We start from the raw sequence: 20372 nt of genomic DNA on the forward strand, positions 1-20372 counted from the left end.
TCACCGATACGTGAACTGTGAACTTCCTGATGTTCAAGCTGGTTTTAGAAAAGGCAGAGGAACCAGAGATCAAATTGCCAACATCCGCTGGATCATGGAAAAAGCAAGAGAGTTCCAGAAAAACATCTATTTCTGCTTTCTTGACTATGCCAAAACCTTTGACTGTGTGGATCACAATAAACTGTGGAAAATTCTGAAAGAGTTGGGAATACCAGACCATTTGACCTGTCTCTTGAGAAACCTGTATGCAGGTCAGGAAGCAACAGTTAGAACTGGACATGGAACAACAGACTGGTTCCAAATAGGAAAAGGAGTACGTCAAGGCTGTATATTGTCACCTTGCTTATTTAACTTCTATGCAGAGTACATCATGAGAAACACTGGACTGGAAGAAGCACAAGCTGGAATCAAGATTGTCGGGAGAAATATCAATAACCTCAGCTATGCAGATGACACCACCCTTATGGCAGAAAGTGAAGAGGAACTCAAAAGCCTCTTGATGAAAGAGAAGGAGTAGAGTGAAGAAGTTGGCTTAAAGCTCAACATTCAGAAAACGAAGATCATGGCATCTGGTCCCATCACTTCATGGGAAATAGATGGGGAGAGAGTATCAGACTTTATTTTTCTGGGCTCCAAAATCACTGCAGATGGTGATTGCAGCCATGAAATTTAAAAATGGTTACTCCTTTGAAGGAAAGTTATGGCCAACCCAGACAGTATATTTAAAAGTAGAGACATTACTTTGCCAGAAAGGTCCATCTAGTCAAGGCTATGGTTTTTCCAGTAGTCATGTAGGGATGTGAGAGTTGGACTGTGAAGAAAGCTGAGCGCCGAAGAATTGATGCTTTTGAACTGTGGTGTCGGAGAAGACTCTTGAGAGTCCTTTGGACTGCAAGAAGATCCAACCAGTCCATCTTAAAGGAGATTGGCCCTGGGTGTTCATTGGAAGGACTGGGGCTGAAGCTGAAACTCCAATACTTTGGCCACCTCATGTGAAGAGTTGACTCATTGGAAAAGACCCTAATGCTGGGAAGGATTGGGGGCAGGAGAAGGGGATGACAGAGGGTGAGATGGCTGGATGGCATCACAGACTCGATGAACATGGGTTTGGGTAGATTCTGGGAGTTGGTGATGGACAGGGAGGCCTGGCGTGCTGTGATTCATGAGGTTGCAAACAGTCGGACATGACTGAGAGACTGAACTGAACTGAACTGTGCCAATCAAACTTACCTTTTTATAAAAAGTTTAAAAGACCTCGATTTTTTACCTGCAATCTGCATACAGTATTTCCAATACTTATAAAATATTTCAAATACAATGTCATCCTAATTTTATATGAAATGCAGAGGAAATTTACATGCCCTGTCCAAGGCAAACCAGAAACTTGGCCTCAAGAAAATGTATCACAATTTATTTTTCTCTCCTTACCTTCTGTCTTTCTCATTTCCTTATTATATTCATGTTCAACATTCTTTCACAGAAAAAGCTGGCCTTTCACTGCTGTCAGCAATCACAATGCAACCTTTCTGACACAGATCCATTTCCCTGTAGTGTCCAGCACTGAGCCCCGTGACACCCAGAAACAATCAATACCTCTCAGCTTCCCGTGTTTATCTTTCGTGGGTGCCCAAGGAGATTCATAGGAGGCTGACACTTTAATACAAAAATATCTGCTAAAAGAGCAAGAAAAATAAATTAGTCTAGGGAAAATTTAGCTAAAATTGGGCAATTTTTATAGCATTTAGAGGATTATTCTCTTTCATTAAGCAGAATGTAAATGATCAAACAAGTTATTTGATTTCATAAAGGGAAAAGTCATTGTATAGTTCTCAAACAAGCAAAAGAGACACAGATGTATAGAACAGTCTTTTGGACTCTGTGGGAGAGGGAGGGGCGGATGATTTTGGAGAATGGCATTAAAACATGTATAACATCATATAAGAAACGATACGCCAGTCCAGGGTAGATGCAGGATACAGGAAGCTTGGGGCTGGTGCACTGGGATGACCCAGAGGGATGGTATGGGGAGGGAGATGGGAAAGGGGTTCAGGATGGGGGGAACACGTGTACACCCATGGCGGATGCATGTTGATGTTTGGCAAAACCAATACAATATTGTTAAAGTAAAATAATAATAATAAAAATAGTATGATGTACCATCAAGTACAAAAGGGTTTGTTTCTCATTCATTAGCCCCTGCAAATAGGATCTTTTGATGCGTCCTCTTGGGACTTCCCAAGATATTTTACCACATTTGTGAAAAACTCTTTTTTTCCCTATTTTCTACATGAGTCACAAATGAGCACCCAGCTAGTTATTATAGTATGTGGGGGCTCAGTCAACCCTTATCAGGGCCAGGACATATGAGCAGAACCATTGCTTGTGGCAGTGTTTGCTTCTGAACATTTTACAAGAAATTATAGGGAGGGATGACAGCTCTAAAACAGCTTTTTGCTGCTATGGGAGGCCTGAACATTAATTATAACTCTTTAGAAAATTGTTCTAATGACTTTGTGGATAAGGAGAGATGTCAAGAACTCCCTAAGTCCTCTTCTGATTCAAATTTCACTAATAAGTTGATGTGTTAGAACTCTCCTTCCTTAACTGAAGGATTACTTTCTCCTGCCTTCTATTTAAGTGGAGTCTTTAAAGCAGAGAAATTATTTTTTAACACTTTATGTATCTTAATTGGTAAAAGTTAAGTGTTGCATTGTTTTTCTTTCACTGGATTATACATTCCTTCAAAATGAATGGAAAGGAAGTCGTATCATTAGTTGAGTATCTACTATGTGCTAGACACTGTAGTTTCATATTTGTAATCCTCACAATGCCAGAAGCTGAGTATTATTATCTTCATTTTATTTTATTGTTTACAGTTTATTTGTTTTTATTGAAGCATAGTTGATTTACAATGTTACAATGAAAATGTTAGTTTCAGGTGTATAGCATAGTGATTCATTTTTATAAATTACACTTCATTAAAAGTTTTTCCAAGATAATGGCTACAGTTTCCTGTGCAATAAGTATGTCATTGTTACTTACATGTTTTATACACAGTACTTAGTATCTCTTTCCCTTATCCTTATCTTGCCCCTCCTCCATTTCTCATCACACTACTAACCACGAGTTGGTTTTCTATACCTGTGAGTCTGTTTTGCTATATACATCCATTTCTTTTATTCTTTTAGATTCCACAAATAAGTGATACCATTTAGTATTTTTCTTATTTCACTAAGCATAATATTCTCTAGGTACATTCCAGTTGCTGCAAATGAAGACTTTTACTCTTTTTTATGGCTGAGTGATATGCCATATTTATATGTATTTATATATCACAGTTTCTCCATCCCTATGTCTATTGATGAGCACTTGGTTTGCTTCCATATCTTGGCTATGGAAATAATGCTGCTAGGAATATTGGAGCACATGCACCTTTTCAAATTAGTGTTTTCATTTTTTTCTGGATATATCCCCAGGAGTGGGATTGCAGAATAATATGGTAGTTCTATTTTTAGTTTTTCTTAAGAACCTCCATACTGTTTTCCATAGTGGCTACACACATTGATATTCTTAGCAATAGTATAGGAGGGTTCCCTTTCCACAACCATCCTGATCAGCATTTGCTTTTTTGTAGATTTTTGGATGGTGGCCATTCTGACAAGTGTGCAGCGGTACCGTGTTGTTGTTTTGATCTGCCTTTCTCAAATAATCAGTGCTTTGAAACTCTTTTAATGTACCTGTTGGCCATCTGTATGTCTTCTTAGGAAAACTGTCTATTTAGGTCTTCTGTCCATTTTTTATTGGGTTATTTGTTTTATTGATATCGATTTTCATGAACTGTTTATATATATTGGATATTAACCCCTTGTCAGTTGTGTCAGTGGCAAATATTTTCTCCCCGTCCATAGGTTGGCTTTTAATTTTTTTGATGGTTTCCTTTGCTAAGCAAAAGCTTTTAAGCTTAATTACATCCCATTTGTTTATTTTTGCTCTTATTTTCATTTTAGAAAATGGATTTAAAATATTGCTACAATTTATGTCAGGGTTCTGCCTATGTTTTCCTCTATGAATTTTATGGCTTCGGGTCTTACATTTATGTCTTTAATCCATGTCTTTAATCCATGTCTTAATTTATGTCTTTAATTTGAGCTGGTTTTTATTTTGTTTTTATGGTATAAGGAAATGTTCTAATCCCATTCTTTTACATGTAGCTGTCCAGTTTTGAAGAAGAGATTGTCTTTTTCTCCATTATATGTTCTTGTTTCCTTTGTCACAGATTAATTGACCATTGGTGCACGGGTTTATTTCTGGGCTCTCTGTTCTGTTCCATTGATCTGTGTGTCTGTTTTGTGCCAGTACCAGGTTGTTTTACAACATAGTTTAAAGTCTTAGAGGGTGATACCTCCAGCTTTGTTTTTTTCTCTCAAGATTGCTTTGGAAATTCAGGATATTTGTGGTTCCATATGAATTACAGAGTTTCTCTAGTTCCTTCAAAAATGTCATATTTAGATAAGAGTTAAGAAGTTGAAAGTGTTACAATATCTGCCCATGTTCACAGAGCTGAAAAGAGGTCAGGCTGGTACCTAACTCTGGGGCTGTCCCCAACTCCGTGTCCTTCTGTTTGGACACTGCTGTCTTGGTCTCTCTGCAGATAATGCTGACCTGCCTGCCTCAATGTCATACAATAGAGCAGTAACTTGTGGTCTAATGCTCACCTCATATGTGGACCATGTTGTATTTTAACCTCTTTACTTCATTCCTGATGGATTACCACTGCAGAAATGTAGACATTTTGTCCCAGATTTAGAGACTCTGAGATTCAAAGTGTGGCCCTTTCAGAAAATTGGCCACCTCTGGTCTTCAAACATCATTTTGCAAGACAGAAAGAGGCCTCAGGGTAGAAGTGACTTGACTGCATGAGTACCTGAGAGACAGATGGGGCTGGGAAGGGGACCTCACAGCTTCCATCCCACCAGCTCAGCTCCTCTCACAAGGCCTGAGTTCCGAGATGGAGGGCTGTCAGTGAAAACTTAAGAAGTCTTTTTCATGAGGAAATCTGCAGGACACAAAAAAACACAGTGTTGTTTCAGGGCCCAGGGACCAAGTGTGACACACAAGGCAGAAACAAGCAGCTTTCCAGTTCTGTGGGGAGACTGCAGAGAGTAGGCATGAGGAAGTTTTCAGGGACCACATGACACCTGGAGCAGGAAGACATGCCTGGACAAAGAAGTAGCTCTTCATGCCAGGATCCTGGCCACCAGACTCTGGGAGGAGGGGCACACTGGACTCCTGAAAGCCACGCTCCAGCCTCTTCAGTTCAGTTCAGTTCAGTGGCTCAGTCATGTCCAACTCCTTGTGACCCCATGGACTGCAGCACACCAGGCTTCCCAGGCCTCATAAGACAAAGGGGCCAAAGATGGAATGGGGGTCTTTATTATACAGCTACAGGACATAAGCCAGAGAGCTCCAAAAATCAATGTGATTTCAGAAACATTTACTTCCTTAAGCAAGAGAAATTCAGTTTATGTAAGTGATGATGTTACATAATTCTTGTTTTTTTTTTCTTTTACTTAGGAAAAGGCTAAATTTAGGTCACACAATAGTAATTCCCCTTCCAGGAACCAAATATATTGTAGGCTAGGGGTGAATGCTTTGGAAGCTAGGATGGGGCACAGTGTTCTAACAGGGTCTCCTGAATCCATCCTTGGTATTCTCCACAGATCCAGTGGGAGTGAAGGACTGTGAGCTGACAAACATTGAACAATTCACTAAGTGCATAGATGTTCACCCTCACAGGGCCGAAAACACCCAGTTGTGTGTAGGAAAGGAATGAACATAGTAACCTGGGGTTTGAGTAACAGGCAAAGGCTGCCATTTATTCAAATGTCAGGAAAACTTTCAGGGAAAAGTGACTTCTGAGATTTTTCTTCCAGACAAGTCAGAACGAGTTGGACAGAACAGAGAAGTTGAGACACCACTCAAGTTGTACACTCCTTGAGAACAAAGCTTGTGTACATTGTAATAGTTTTAGTAAAACTGTTAATATCTAGTTTTTATGAAAATCAAGGTACATGGTGATTCATTCTTTCATTCCTCCTACATTCACTGACTATCCACAACCCCCTGGCACAGCTTGGAGGTACATGGCGTGGAGGTACACAGAGGTACAAGGTACATGGCAATTCATTCTTTCATTCTTCTGATGTTCACTGACTATCCACAACCTCCTGGCATATCTTCAACGTGCTCACTCTGAGATACGGGAGCAACTCAGCCGCATCAGTAAATGTGAGAGGCAAGTTGTGCCAGGTGTGGTAAGCACTGACAAGGAAACAATAAAATCACTTACTCTGTTTCTAGCATAGACCACATTTTAGGAGAAACACTAAACAGATATAAGACATGGCAGTTGTATTAGTCCTTTTCTTTTCCACAAAAGAGCTACCAGTGGGGGCTATTCCAGCAATTATTTTAAAGATATCTAATTTTCCAATTTCAAAAAGAAATCTTTTTAAAAGAATGAAAATTTTTCATTTAATTAAATATTGTACTAGACATACTGCAGGACACCTGGCAACTGTTTCGGATTATTTTTCAGTCCTAGCTCTATATCCCACAGATAATTAGGGAAAGAACAAGTTAGAAGGGTTAGAAATCCCTACTGCTGCTGCTGCTGCTGCTAAGTTGTTTCAGTCGTGTCCGACTCTGTGCGACCCCAGAGACGGCAGCCCACCAGGCTCCCCCGTCCCTGGGATTCTCCAGGCAAGAACACTGGAGTGGGTTGCCATTTCTTTCTCCAATGCATGAAAGTGAAAAGTGAAAATGAAGTCACTCAGTTGTGTCCAACCCTTAGCGACCCCATGGACTGCAGCCCACCAGGCTCCTCCATCCATGGGATTTTCCAGGCAAGAGTACTGGAGTGGGGTGCCATTGCCTTCTCCGTAGAAATCCCTAGTCAGAGGCAAAAAACTTGAGGTGAAGAGAATAGAAAAATGTCCTCAGGAAGAAGTACATTCTTAAGTAAGGAGTTTCCCCAAATGTTGCTGAAGTAAATGACCTATAATTTTGACTATACAAGCCAGATAAACACAACTCACCACACTGCTTTGCTGTTGACACTGCACAGCCAGAAAAGTTTCAAATGAAAGGATGTTTCCCATCAGAAAATGTGTCAAATTTTACATTGAAACCTACTAGAAAAAGAAGGCAAGATTCACCCTACAGATACATTTTCTGGATAAATTTATTCCTTGAAGCAAGTACACATGGCCAAGTACAAATAATTGGCTCATTTATCTGGGATAAGCCTCATTTCATGGGCCAGCATAAAATAATCCTGACTTCTTACATATTCTATAGAAAGCATATCATCACTGATAATAAATTCATAAATTCTTACTTTTTTGGCTTAGTTCCTTGAGGAAAAAGAGATAATATTTATTTTTTAGTCTTTTCCCTAGAATCCAGGTTAATGCCTGACACATATTTGTTGAATGAATAAATGAATGAATAGCAGGAGTTAGGAACAACTTCTGATCAGAAGTCAATATTGAAAGCAAAGACACAGACACGTGAATCTGCCTTCAACCCTCTTGCAGGGTCCTTAGGTTCTCCTGTCATCTCAGATCATAAGCTTTCCACACACTAAAATTAGAGCCCTGTGAAGATCCCTTGCAGGACACCTGTTGTATAGAAAAGGCTTTCTATACTCTGAGAAGCTTAGCCACTATTCACTAAGTTCATGCCATGTTTTCATAAAGGTGAAGATAGACAGGGTACATTCCTTGATATAAGATCTCTTTCAATTTAACTGGAGAAATGAGACAGCAAAAGCATAACAAAATAGTGAGCAAGTTTGCTATAAATAGCAAAAAGCTATTACAAAGTGGTGTGTGAGATACAAAGGAACACATGAACATTGTTTTGGCCTTGAGAAGACTGCGGAGGCAATCCCTACTCACTTGCGCCATCACAGGTAACACCAACACCAATATCTGGTGCACAGAAAGGACCCAGAATTGGTGGAATTGAGCTCAAGCCCCTCCCACTTCATTGTGTGGGGCAAGTTCAATAACTCAGGGTTGGATCCAGATTTTCTGTACTCAAGATTTATACTGTTTTGATGTGTCATCATTAAGTTAAAAGAATGCAATTGTAAACTGAATTATAAGAGTGATTATTAAGAATTAAAAAGTATAAATCATAAGATATTTCTGGAGACATGGACAGTCTGATCCCTTTTTCTCTTGAATACTAGAAATTTTCAAATAGAAATGCTTTCTGGGGGTAGTCTAGTTTCATATCCATAACTGGAACAACTCCCAGAAGCACTGGCAGGACCTTGCACAAGTAAGACACTGAAAGGTTAAACTTCCCAGGGAATTTGCCTTTTCAAATCTCTTAAATTCTTGCTATCTCTCTTTTTTTTTTTTTTCTAACAATGCTGCGTGGCTTGTGGGATCTTAGTTCCCTAACCAGAGATGAGTTCAGGGCCACAACAGTGAAAGCACTGAGCCCTAAACACTACACCACCAGGGAACTCCAATTCTCAATATTCTTACTTATAAAATGCATAACAATAAATCTCAGAACACTGGTTCTATAAGAATAAAATAAAAAACACACATGAAATTACTTTGGTTAGCTAAACTTTTGAAGATTGAGAGTGTGTGTGCAGTGTTCCATGTTGGCTAGAGCCTGCGTGCAAGACATCAAAACCAGGATTGACATGGAGAAAAGAGTGGTGTGAAGAAGGCTAAGGACTATGTGCTGGCTGGACAACAATGATGTGAGAACAAGTCAGAAACTTGAATTGTATCCTAAGAGCCAATGAAGTAGGAGACAGTAGAGATATCGATGGCTAAATCATTCTGATATAATTAAAGGAGTATTTTGAAAAATGAATTTAGGGTATAATTGTGACATATCGTTATCAGGCATTTGGTACTTTAGCTCAAATATGCAAATATAAAAATTATGTCTGATATTGGAAATGAAAACACTGTCTTGTGAAATGGAGGACTGGGCATATATGTTTTAACAAGGATTTGAAAAGTGATTAGAAAATATCCTGAAAACTGAAAGAATAGGTTTGTGATAATTCTGTGCAGAACACTTTGAGACAGGCTGAGATCTGGAACCATTTGCTGCAGTGCTTGCACCTGGACAAAATTCTCCTCCAGCAACAAAATACAAAGAAAGTATAGGAGACTAAAAATAACTGCATGCATGTGCAGTTGGAGCAAATTCTGGACAATAAGATAAAAGAGACCAAAAATCCCAGTTGTCACTTCTGAAGAGTGGGTAACAAAAGCAGAGTACTGTGCCTGCCCCCTGCATACAACACCACTAAAGGGGTGGGCAAACCACATACATCACCCTCCTCCAGCCTGACCCCTAGACACACCCCTGCCTTCACTCCTTATAAGGAACCAGCTCATCCCCCTCCACCCTCAGGAGCAAGCAAGCAAAGGAAAATGCTTCTTGTTCTCATTCCCCCCTGCTATAGCAGGAACCCCAGTAAAGCCTTCCCTGAATCTTTGCTGGCCTCTTATCAATTTCTATTGCTTGGGGAAAGCCAAGAACTCTGATGGGTAACACCTTGACTCCTGGAGGGTATCTGATAAGAAAATAGCTGTATACCTATTAGAAGGAGACACCAAGGGTAGAAGGGCTAGATGGCCATAGACCAATAGAATTGGCCACAGAGTAAAAGAATCAGGGATGACCTGGATAACCATGATGGTGTGGTCACTCACCTTGAGCCAGACATCCTGGAGTGTGAAGTCAAGTAGGCCTTAGGAAGCATTACTACAAGCAAAGCTAGAGAGGTGATGGAATTCCAGATGAGGTATTTCAAATTCTAAAAGATGATGCTGTTAACCTGCTGCACTAAATATGCCAGCAAATTTGGAAAACTCAGCAATGGCCACAGGACTGGAAAATATCAGTTTCCATTCCAATCTCAAGGTAGGCCAATGCCAAAGAATGTTCAAACTACTGCACAGTTGTACTCATTTCACATGTGAGCAAGGTAATGCTCAAAATTATTCAGCTAGGCATCAACAGTACATGAACCGAGAACTTCCAGGTGTACAAGTTGGATTGAGAAAAGGCAGAGGAATCAGAGATGAAATTAACAACATTTATTGGATCATATAAAAAGCAAGAGAATCCCAGAAAAACATATATTTCTGCTTCATTGACTATGCTAAAGCCTTTGACTGCATGGATCACAACAAACTGTGGAAAATTCTTAAAGAGATGGGAATACCAGGCCACATTACCTGCCTCTTGAGATACCTGTATGAAAGTCAAGAATAAACAGTTAGAACCAGACATGGAACAATGGATTGGTTTGAAACTGGGAAAGGAGCATAGCAAAGGGCTGTATATTATCACCTTGTTTAATGAACTTATATGCAGATTACATCATGCAAAATGCTGAGCAGGATATATCATAAACTGGAATCAAGATTGCTGGGAGAAATATCAACAACCTCAGATATGCAGATGACACCACCCTAATGGCAGAAAGTGAAGAGGAACTAAAGAGCCTCTTGATGAAGGTCAAAGAGGAGAGTGAAAAAGCTGGCTTAAAACTTAATATTCAAAAAACATAGATCATGGCATCTGGTCCCATCACTTCATGGGCAACAGATGGGGAAAAATTGGAAACGGTGATAGGTTTTATTTTCTTGAGGTCCAAAATCACTGTAGATGGTGACTGCAGCCATGAAATTAAAAGATGCTTGCTCCTTGAAAATAAAGCTATGACACACCTAGACAGCATATTAAAAAACAGAGACATCATTTTACCGACAAATATCCATATAGTCAGAGCTGTGGTTTTTCCAGTAGTCATACACAGATGTGAGAGTTGGAGCGTAAAGAAGGCTGAGCACTGAAGGATTGATACTTTCAAACTGTTGTGCTGGAGAAGATTCTTGGGAGTCTCTTGGACAATGAGGAGATCAAACCAGTCAATCCTAAAGGAAATCAACCCTGAATATTCATTAGAAGGACTGATGGTGAAGTCAAAACTCCAATACTTTGGCCACCTGATATGAAGCATTGGCTCATTGGAAAAGACCCTGTTACTGGGAAAGATTGAAGGCAAAAGGAGAAGAGGGCAAGAGAGGATGAGATGGTTAGATAACATCACTGAGTCAATGGACATGAGTTTGACCACCTCCTTGAAGAGAAGCCCGGCAGTCCATGGGATCACATGCAGTCCATGGAGTCACAAAGAGTGGGACACAATTCAGTGACTGAACAACAACAACAAGCATTGAAGCATCAGCTTTCACATCTGTAAAATGTATAATATAATAATACCTGCCCTCAACTTTTTATTTATTCATATATTTTTTATAGGGGTACACTGAGAAAAGACTTGAGAGAGATATCCTCCAATGAGTTTTTATTTTGTTTCTTGGAGTCTATATTTTGTTTGTGGGGTAAGATGAGGCAAGAATGACCAAGGTTGCTTTTTGTTCATTATCTCTTTGCATGTATGTGTGTGTCTGTCTGTCTGACTGATCACCCAAATGTGGCTAAGTATATATACAGCCTCTGCTCTCTTTCACTGACCAAACAGCACTCTTTCCAAGAAATTGTATTCTAATAAATAGAATTCATGACCTTGCCCTTCACTTCCCAAACAATAAGATTTGTTTTCTCTGATTCTCTGTTTAATCTGGGTAAACATTTTATTTTTAATAGGCAAACACAGCCTATTTCTGAAGGATGTCTCTGAAAGCACATCTACATTTTTCATCACATTTTCTGCATGTTTTTTTTTTTAAACTGACATTGAAATAGAACACCCAAAGAGGTTCAGTGGGCCAATAAAGCAAATGTCTTTTTTTAAAAATGCTTGTGACACGATCTGAATGTCCACATCATCCCCACTCAGACCCTCAGCTTCCATTGCATGTACATCAGAGTTCTCAACATTAACATATTCATATGTGACTGGCCTCAAAATTTCATTTTCCTTTAGCAAATCAATTTTAGCCAATTTTCCCCAAGGAATATGCAGTGAGATTTCCAGTCTCAGGTGTAAAATGCACTCTAGGGACCATAGCACCTCTGGGATGTGGCCCACAAGTCTTCAAAGAATTCATGTCCTCTGCCAACTACTGCATGTCCATAGTAAACACTAGTTTGCCTTCTTTCAAAATCTTGAAACTGGTATGAAATGTGCATTCATTCAAGTACTTGACAGATTTATTTAAGAGTTTCTATTTGGGGATTTTTTTTTTTTCTTAAAAGACTTAAAATCCAAACAAACTGCATGTGCTTAATGACAAAGGGGAGCTGAGCCTACTAGGATACTTGAATGTGCTGCACTCATTCCCGGCCCCTAGAGAGACAATGCAAAACAAGACCAAACTTTGCAAAGGAGAGAGAGGGTTTTTGTGTTTTGTTTTTTTTTTTTTTTTCAGTTGGTTTAGCTTGTTTTTTTTTGTTTTTTGTTTTTTTTGCAATTTCAGTTTCTATTTTTTATTTTTGCTGTGAAGGTAAATTACTTTGTGAAGGTATTAGAAGTGGCCCTTTGACAGCCAGATAGGACTGAAGTAAAATTTCCATTTTAGTCAAACTGGCTTCACGCACTGCAATTTTCTTTATCCCCCAGTTTCAATTCAAGGCTCCTCTAGTGATATCACACTAATCAAAGCTGACAGGTTATTTCTATTAAAGTTTGGGATTGAATGGAGACTAACTAGAAGAGTACTTCTATTGCTAATATTTCATTCCAGGGGCAGAAGGCAATACTTGGGTAGAGCTAAGAAGATAAAATTTCTAGTGCTGTTGAAATTGAAAAACAGCTTGTTAGGGTAATTCAGTTTATTTAAATAAAATCAGTTTATTTTGATGTCCCCTCTGAACAACGGAGCTCCTAACTCCTTTGTTGCTCCTGCCTGCCTGCACTTTCCTGAGGCTCTTAATCATTACTCTCTCAGGAGACCTAGACCTTTACACTGGGAAAAGAGGACAGCAGTGACAGAGTCTACCGACCTGCCAATTCCTGGTCTTTGTGCAGGAGGAGAATCCATCTAATTGGATAATCTCTGGAAGGGAGGGGGAAAAAATGCACATTTATGCTTTACACAGGCTTTAACTACCCTGTTACGTTGGGTTCAAGTGTTAAAAAAAAAATTTTAAAAAGCTAATTCCCAATCATTACATTGGCCTCTGTGAAAGCCAAAACTGCCACTAGGTGTATATAAAGAGTTCAGAGGAAGATAAAATAACAGTTAATTAGACACACATATAAGTGTGTAACTATTGCTTTTCCTTTTGGAAAAGAGAAAGTGAAACTCAACTAAAAGTCAAGTTCTTTTATTTTTTATTAATGTGTTTCTCAGGTGGCTCAGTGGTAAAAAATCCACCTGCCAATACAGGAGATGCTGGAGATGCAGGTTTTATCCCTGGTTAGGGAAGTGGCAACCCACTCCAGTACTCTTGCCTAAGAAATCCCATGGACAGAGGAACCTGGTGGACCACAGTCCATGGGGTCACAAAGAGTTGGACACAACTGAGTGAATGAGCACACATATTTTTTTAAATTATTTATTTATTTATGTGGCTGTGTCAGGTCTTAGGGTTTCCAGGGTTGCTCAGTGGTAAAGAATCTGCCTGCCAATGCAGGAGATGCATCAATCCCTGGGTCAAGAAGGAAATGTCAATCCACTCCAGCATTCTTGCCTGGAACCACCCATGGACAGAGTAGCCTGGTAGGCTACAGTCCATAGGGTCGCAAAGAGACAGACACTGCTGAGCACCAGCACACACCAAGTCTTAGTTGTGGCACTCAGGATCTTCAGTCCTCACTATGGGATGTGGGATCTTTTGTTGCTGCATACAGACTTTTCAGTTGTGGCATGTGGGATCTAATTCCCTGACCAGGGATCAAACCTGGACCCCCTACATTGGAAGCATGGAGTCTTAGCTATGGACTATCAGGAAAGACCTAGTTAAGTCCTTTTAAAATAAGCGTTTGTTTGTCAGAGGTACAGAAGATGATTTTGCAGAGGTCTAAACTTCAAAAGCAAATCAAAAAGGCTCTAAAAGTATATTTGCCAATATAAACAAAATGAGGCCATCATGCTTTTATGCATCCATCAATACTGAAGGAGCATCTATAGACATATAACATCTGTGTAAATAGCACTTTGCTCAGCACTGTGGCCAACTTAAAGTTTGGGAGATAAAAATATTGAATTTGGATGTATCCCAGCACATACAACTTCCACAGCTCAGATATTAAAATGGGAGGAGGTGGAGTTTCAGGGCTGAAAAGAATACTTTCTGGGTCAGTTGAAAGTTCATTGTATATCATAAGCTCTTTATATCATAAGTTCAGCAGTTCAGGTTCTTGCTCTGACTCTGTCCCTATTTAGCTGTATGATGAGAGGCAATGGTATAACCTTTCCCAGTTTTCCTACCTGTAAAAATGAGGGTTACATAGAGTGATCCAATTCTATAAGAACTTCCATTTGTAACATGTGTAAGATTTTAGCAGAGATAAACACTATGGATAATTAAGAAAGGCTCTGTCATTCATAAAAGGACCATGAGTCTCTACCATGGACTAGGGCAGAGCTAGTGCTAAGGTGAAGACATGAGCAAAGTAGGCATGGTTTCTGCCTAGCAACTCACATCACCATGAGAGACTGTGAAATAGCAAACTAGCATGCAAATAAATGCAGAGTAGCAAACTGAGTTAAGTATTAAAAAGATTAGCAATATAGTACTAGGAGAGAATCAGAAGATTGACTTTTAAAATATTATTCTCAATGTTATGATATTGATAATAGTGTTTAGGATTTATTGAATACTTTCTCCTTTAAAATATTTAGATTTATTTATTTGGTTGTGCCAGATCTTAGTTGCAGGATCTTTGATCTTCACTGTGGCATGTGGGATCTTTAGTTGTAGCAGGGGAACCCTCAATTGCAGTATGTAGTTCCCGGATCAGGGATCAAACTTGAGCCCCTTGAATTGGGAGTGTAAAGCCTTAGCCATTGGACCACCAGGGAAGTCCCTGAATACTTTCTTTATATCCCACCCATTGTTAAGCATTTTGTGTTTATAATTTTATTTAATTTTTAAATCAACACTTTGAAAGAAACAGTGAAATTGTTAGTCACTCAGTCGCGTCCAACTCTTTGCAATCCTATGGACTGTAGTAGATCATCAGGCTCCTCTGTCCACTGTATTCTCCAGGCAAGAATACTGGTGTGGGTAGCCATTCCCTTCTTCAGAGGATCCTCCCGAACCAGGGATCAAACCCAAGTCTCCTGCATTGCAGGCAGATTCTTTACCACATGAGCCACCAGGGAAGCCCTCATCCCCTTGAGGTAAGTGTAATTATTAAACTCATGAAAGCAGAGGAGGAATCTGAGTTGATGGATTAAGTAACTTACTTATCTGACTTAGAAAGTGGTAAATGCAGAATCTGATCAAGTCTCTTTAAATACAAACTTCATTTCATTTTAATAACTGTTTTTTTCTGTCCTCTACTGAAAAGATTTGCTTTAATTTATTTTTCCTTTCCCCCTACAGTAATACAGAAAATTGAACATTTTATTCCTATTCCTCAAATGATTACCCTTAATTTCTAATAAATATTATTGAAACATAATTTATGTACAATAAGATGCATAGAATTTAATAATGCAGTTTGGTGAATTTTGACACACATATGTGTAACCACCACAATAAACAAGACATGAAACATTTGCATTACCCTTAAATTAACATTATTATGCCATTTTTCAGGCTATCCCACTCTTCCCAGCCCCAAGCAACCATTGACCTCCATTCTGTCATTAAAATTCAGATTTAGATTTCCTAGGTAATCATATAAATGTATTTTACTGTATGTACCCCCTTTTATCTGCTTCATTCATTGTTTGTGTATAAGATTCATCCATGTTGTTACATGTATTGGAGAGTTAATTCTGCATTATTACTGAGGTATATTCATTGCTATGGAATTATCACAATTTGTTTATTCATCAGTTGATAGGCAGTTGGATTGCTTCCAGATGTTCAAGCTGGATTTAGAAAAGGCTAAACCAGGAGATCGAATTGCCAATATCAGTTGCATCATTGAAAAAGCAAGAGAATTCCAGTAAAACATCAACTTCTGCTTCATTGACTATACTAAAGACTTTGACTGTGTGGATCATAACAAACTGTGGAAAATCCTTAAAGAGGTGGGACTACCATAGCACCTTACCTGCCTCCTGAGATACCTGTATGAAGGTCAAGAATCAACAGTTATAACCAGACTTGGAACAGTGGACTGGTTCCAAATTGGGAAAGGAGTAAGTCAAGGCTGTATATTTTCATCTTGTTTATTTAACTTATATGAAGAGTACATCATGCAAAAGCTGGTCTGGTTCAACCAGCACAAGCTGGAATCAAGATTGTTTGGAGAAATATCAGTAACCTCAGATATGCAGATGATACCACCCTAAAAGCAGAAAGCTAAGAGGAGCTAAAGAGCCTCTTAATGCAGGTAAAAGAGGAGAGTGAAAAAGTTGGCTTAAAACTCAACATTCCAAAAACAAAGGTCATGACATCTGGTCCCATCACTTCATGGCAAATAAATGAGGAAACAATAGAAATGGTGACAGACTTTATTTGGGGGGGGCTCCAAAACCACTGCAGACGGTGACTGCAGCCATGAAGTTAAAATACGCTTGCTCCTTGGAAGCAAAGCTATCACAAACCTATACGGTATATTAAACAGCAGAGACATTACTTTGCCAACAAATGTTTATACAGTCAAAGCTATGATTTTTCCAGTAGTCATCTATGAATGTGAGAATTGAACCATAAGAATACTGAGCCCTGAAGAATTGATGCTTTTGAACTGTGGTGTTGAAGACTCTTGAGAATCCCTTGGACTGCAAGGAGATCCAAACAGTCCATCTTAAAGGAGATCAGTCCTGAATGTTCATTGGAAGGACTGGTGCTGAAGCTGAAGCTCCAATACTTTGGCCACCTGATATGAAGAGCTGACTCATTAGAAAAGACCCTGATGCTGGGAAAGATTGAAGGCAGGAGGAGAAGGGGACAGCAGAGGACAAGATCATTGGATGGCATCACCGACTCAATGGATATGAGTTTGAGCAAGCTCTGGGAGATGATGAAAGACAGGGAAGCCTGACATGTTGCAGTCCATGAGGTCCCACAGAGTCAGACATGACTGAGTGACTGAACAACAACAGCAATATAGAAACACAACTCTTTTGCCCATTGACTTTTTTTCTGAAGTCTTGACAAATTCACTCATAGTTTTAGTAGCTTTTTTGCAGATTTAATAGGATTTTTTAAATTCATGTTACCTTTGAGAGAAAACCATTTATATATATGTAATTTAATTTTTATGGCTTTGTTTCTTTTTCATGCCCAATTTCTCTTTCAGAAAATGTGGAATGAAAGTGATTAGAGTGAATATTCTTTCTTTGTGCTTGATCTCAGGGAAGAAAATTTTAGTCTTTTACAGTTAGGCATAAATAATAATGTAGTACTTTGAGAGGGGGATACATTTTCTTTATCAAGTTGAATAAGTTTCTTTTCAGAGAGATTAAAAAGCATAAAAAATAGTTAATTTTATCAGATGATTACTATACAACTATAAAAATAATACTGATTTCTCCATTATTTTGCTAATGAAGTGAATCATAATGACTAATACCTTAAATATTAAATCAAACTTGAATCCTTAAACACCACACATGATTGTAATGCATTGTTCCCTTTATTTTTTCAAATTCCATGTGCTAATAATATGTGTTATTGGTTGAATTGTGTCTCTGAAAAAGATGTGATGAGTCCTAGCCTCCAGATTCTATAAAGTCTTAACAAATCTGAGGTCATTTGGGTGCATCCTAAGCCAATATGATTGACGTCTTATAAAAAACAGAAACTTAGACACAAACACACATGCACAGAGGGAAGATGATGTGAAAATGGAAGACTGTGATAAAGGAGGCAGAGATGGGACTGATGTAGCTTCCAGCCAAGGAACATTAAGGATTTCTGGCCTCTACGTGACGCTAGAAAGAAGCAAGGAAGGATTCAGATTATCAGAGAAAGTATGGATGTCCCAACACCTTGATCTCAGATTTCCAGCCTCCAGAACTGCAAAAGCATAAACGTGTGCTGTATTAAGGAACCCATTATGTGGTCTTTTGCTATGAAAACCCTAAAGAACTAATAAAATGTGTAAGAATTTTTGTATCTATTTAGAAATCAATTGTCAATTAAAAAAAAACAAAACAAAAAACCATGAGCCCACTTGAATTTTGATTTGCATTCTGTTGAAAACATAGTTCAATTTGACAAGAACTGATATCTTAATAATAATTACTTTCCCAGTCTAAGAATATGACATATTTTTCTACATAATAACTCTTCCATAAGCGATAAGTGAAAGCCACTCATTCATGTCCAACTCTTTGCAACCCCATGGACTTCAGCCTGCCAGGTTCCTCTGTCCATGGAATTCTCCAGGCAAGAACTCTGGAGTGGATAGCTGTTCCCTTCTCTACGGGATCTTCCTGACACAGGAATCAAATTGACGTCTCCTGCATTGCAGGTGGGTTCTTTTTTTTTATTTTATTTTAATTAGAGGCTAATTACTTTACAATATTGTATTGGTTTTGCCATACATCAACATGAATCCTCCACAGGTGTACATGTGTTCCCAATCCTGAACCTCCCACCCACCTCCCTCCCCATACCATCCCTCTGGGTCATCCCAGTGCACCAGCCCCAAGCATCCTGTATCCTGCATCAAACCTGGACTGACGATTCATTTCTTATATGATATTATACATGTTTCAATGCCATTCTCCCAAATCATCCCCCCCATCCCTCTCCCACAGAGTCCAAAAGACTGTTATATACATCTGTGTCTCTTTTGCTGTCTTGCATACAGGGTTATCGTTACCATCTTTCTAAATTCCATATATGCGTTAGTATACTATATTGGTGGTTTTCTTTCTGGCTTACTTCACTCTGTATAATTGGCTCCAGTTTCAGTCTCTTTAACAAGTGGTGCTGGGAAAACTGGTCAACCACTTGTAAAAGAATGAAACTGGAACACTTTTTAACACCATACACAAAAATAATCTCAAAATGGATTAAAGATCTAAACATAAGACCAGAAACTATAAAACTCTTAGAGGAGAACATAGGCAAAACACTCTCCAACATAAATCACAGTAGGATCCTCTATGACCCACCTCCCAGAATATTGGAAATAAAAGCAAAAATAAACAAATTGGATCTAATTAAAATTAAAAGCTTCTGCACAAGAAAAGAAACTATCAGTTCAGTTCAGTCACTCAGTTGTGTCCGACTCTTTGCGACCCCATGAATCACAGCATGCCAGGCCTCCCTGTTCATCACCAACTCCCAGAGTTCACTCAGACTCACACCCATCGAGTCAGTGATGCCATCCAGCCATCTCATCCTCTGTCGTCCCCTTCTTCTCCTGCCCTCAATCCCTCCCAGTATCAGAGTCTTTTCCAATGAGTCAACTCTTCTCATAAGGTGGCCAAAGTAAGCAAGGTGAAAAGACAGCCTTCAGAATGGGAGAAAATAATAGCAAATGAAGCAACCGACAAACAACTAATCTCAAAAATGTACAAGCAACTCCTACAGCTCAATTCCAGAAAATTAAACGACCCAATCAAAAAATAGGCCAAAGAACTAAATAGACATTTCTCCAAAGAAGACATACAGATGGCTAACAAACACATGAAAAGATGCTCAACATCACTCATTATCAGAGAAATGCAAATCAAAACCACAATGAGGTACCATTTCACACCAGTCAGAATGGCTGTGATCCAAAAGTCTACAAGCAATAAATGCTGGAGAGGGTGTGGAGAAAAGGGAACCCTCTTGCATTGTTGGTGGGAATGCAAACTAGTACAGCCACTATGGAGAACAATGTGGAGATTCCTTAAAAAACTGGAAATAGAACTGCCATATGACCCAGCAATCCCACTGCTGGCCATACACACCAAAGAAACCAGAATTGAAAGAGACACGTATACCCCAGTGTTCATCGCAGCACTGTTTATAATAGCCAGGACATGGAAGCAACCTAGATGTCCATCAGCAGATGAATGGATAGGAAAGCTGTGGTACATATACACAATAGAGTACTACTCAGCCATTAAAAAGAAAACATTTGAATCAGTTCTAATGAGGTGGATGAAACTGCAGGTGGATTCTTTACTGTCTGATCCACCAGGGAAGCCCAAGAATACTGGCATGGGTAGCCTATTCCTTCTCCAGGGGATCTTCCTGACCCAGGAATCCAAGTGGGGTCTCCT

The sequence above is a fragment of the Bos indicus genome, chromosome 2, assembly GCF_029378745.1.
Source record: "Bos indicus isolate NIAB-ARS_2022 breed Sahiwal x Tharparkar chromosome 2, NIAB-ARS_B.indTharparkar_mat_pri_1.0, whole genome shotgun sequence".
NCBI classification, from domain to species: Eukaryota; Metazoa; Chordata; class Mammalia; order Artiodactyla; family Bovidae; genus Bos; species Bos indicus.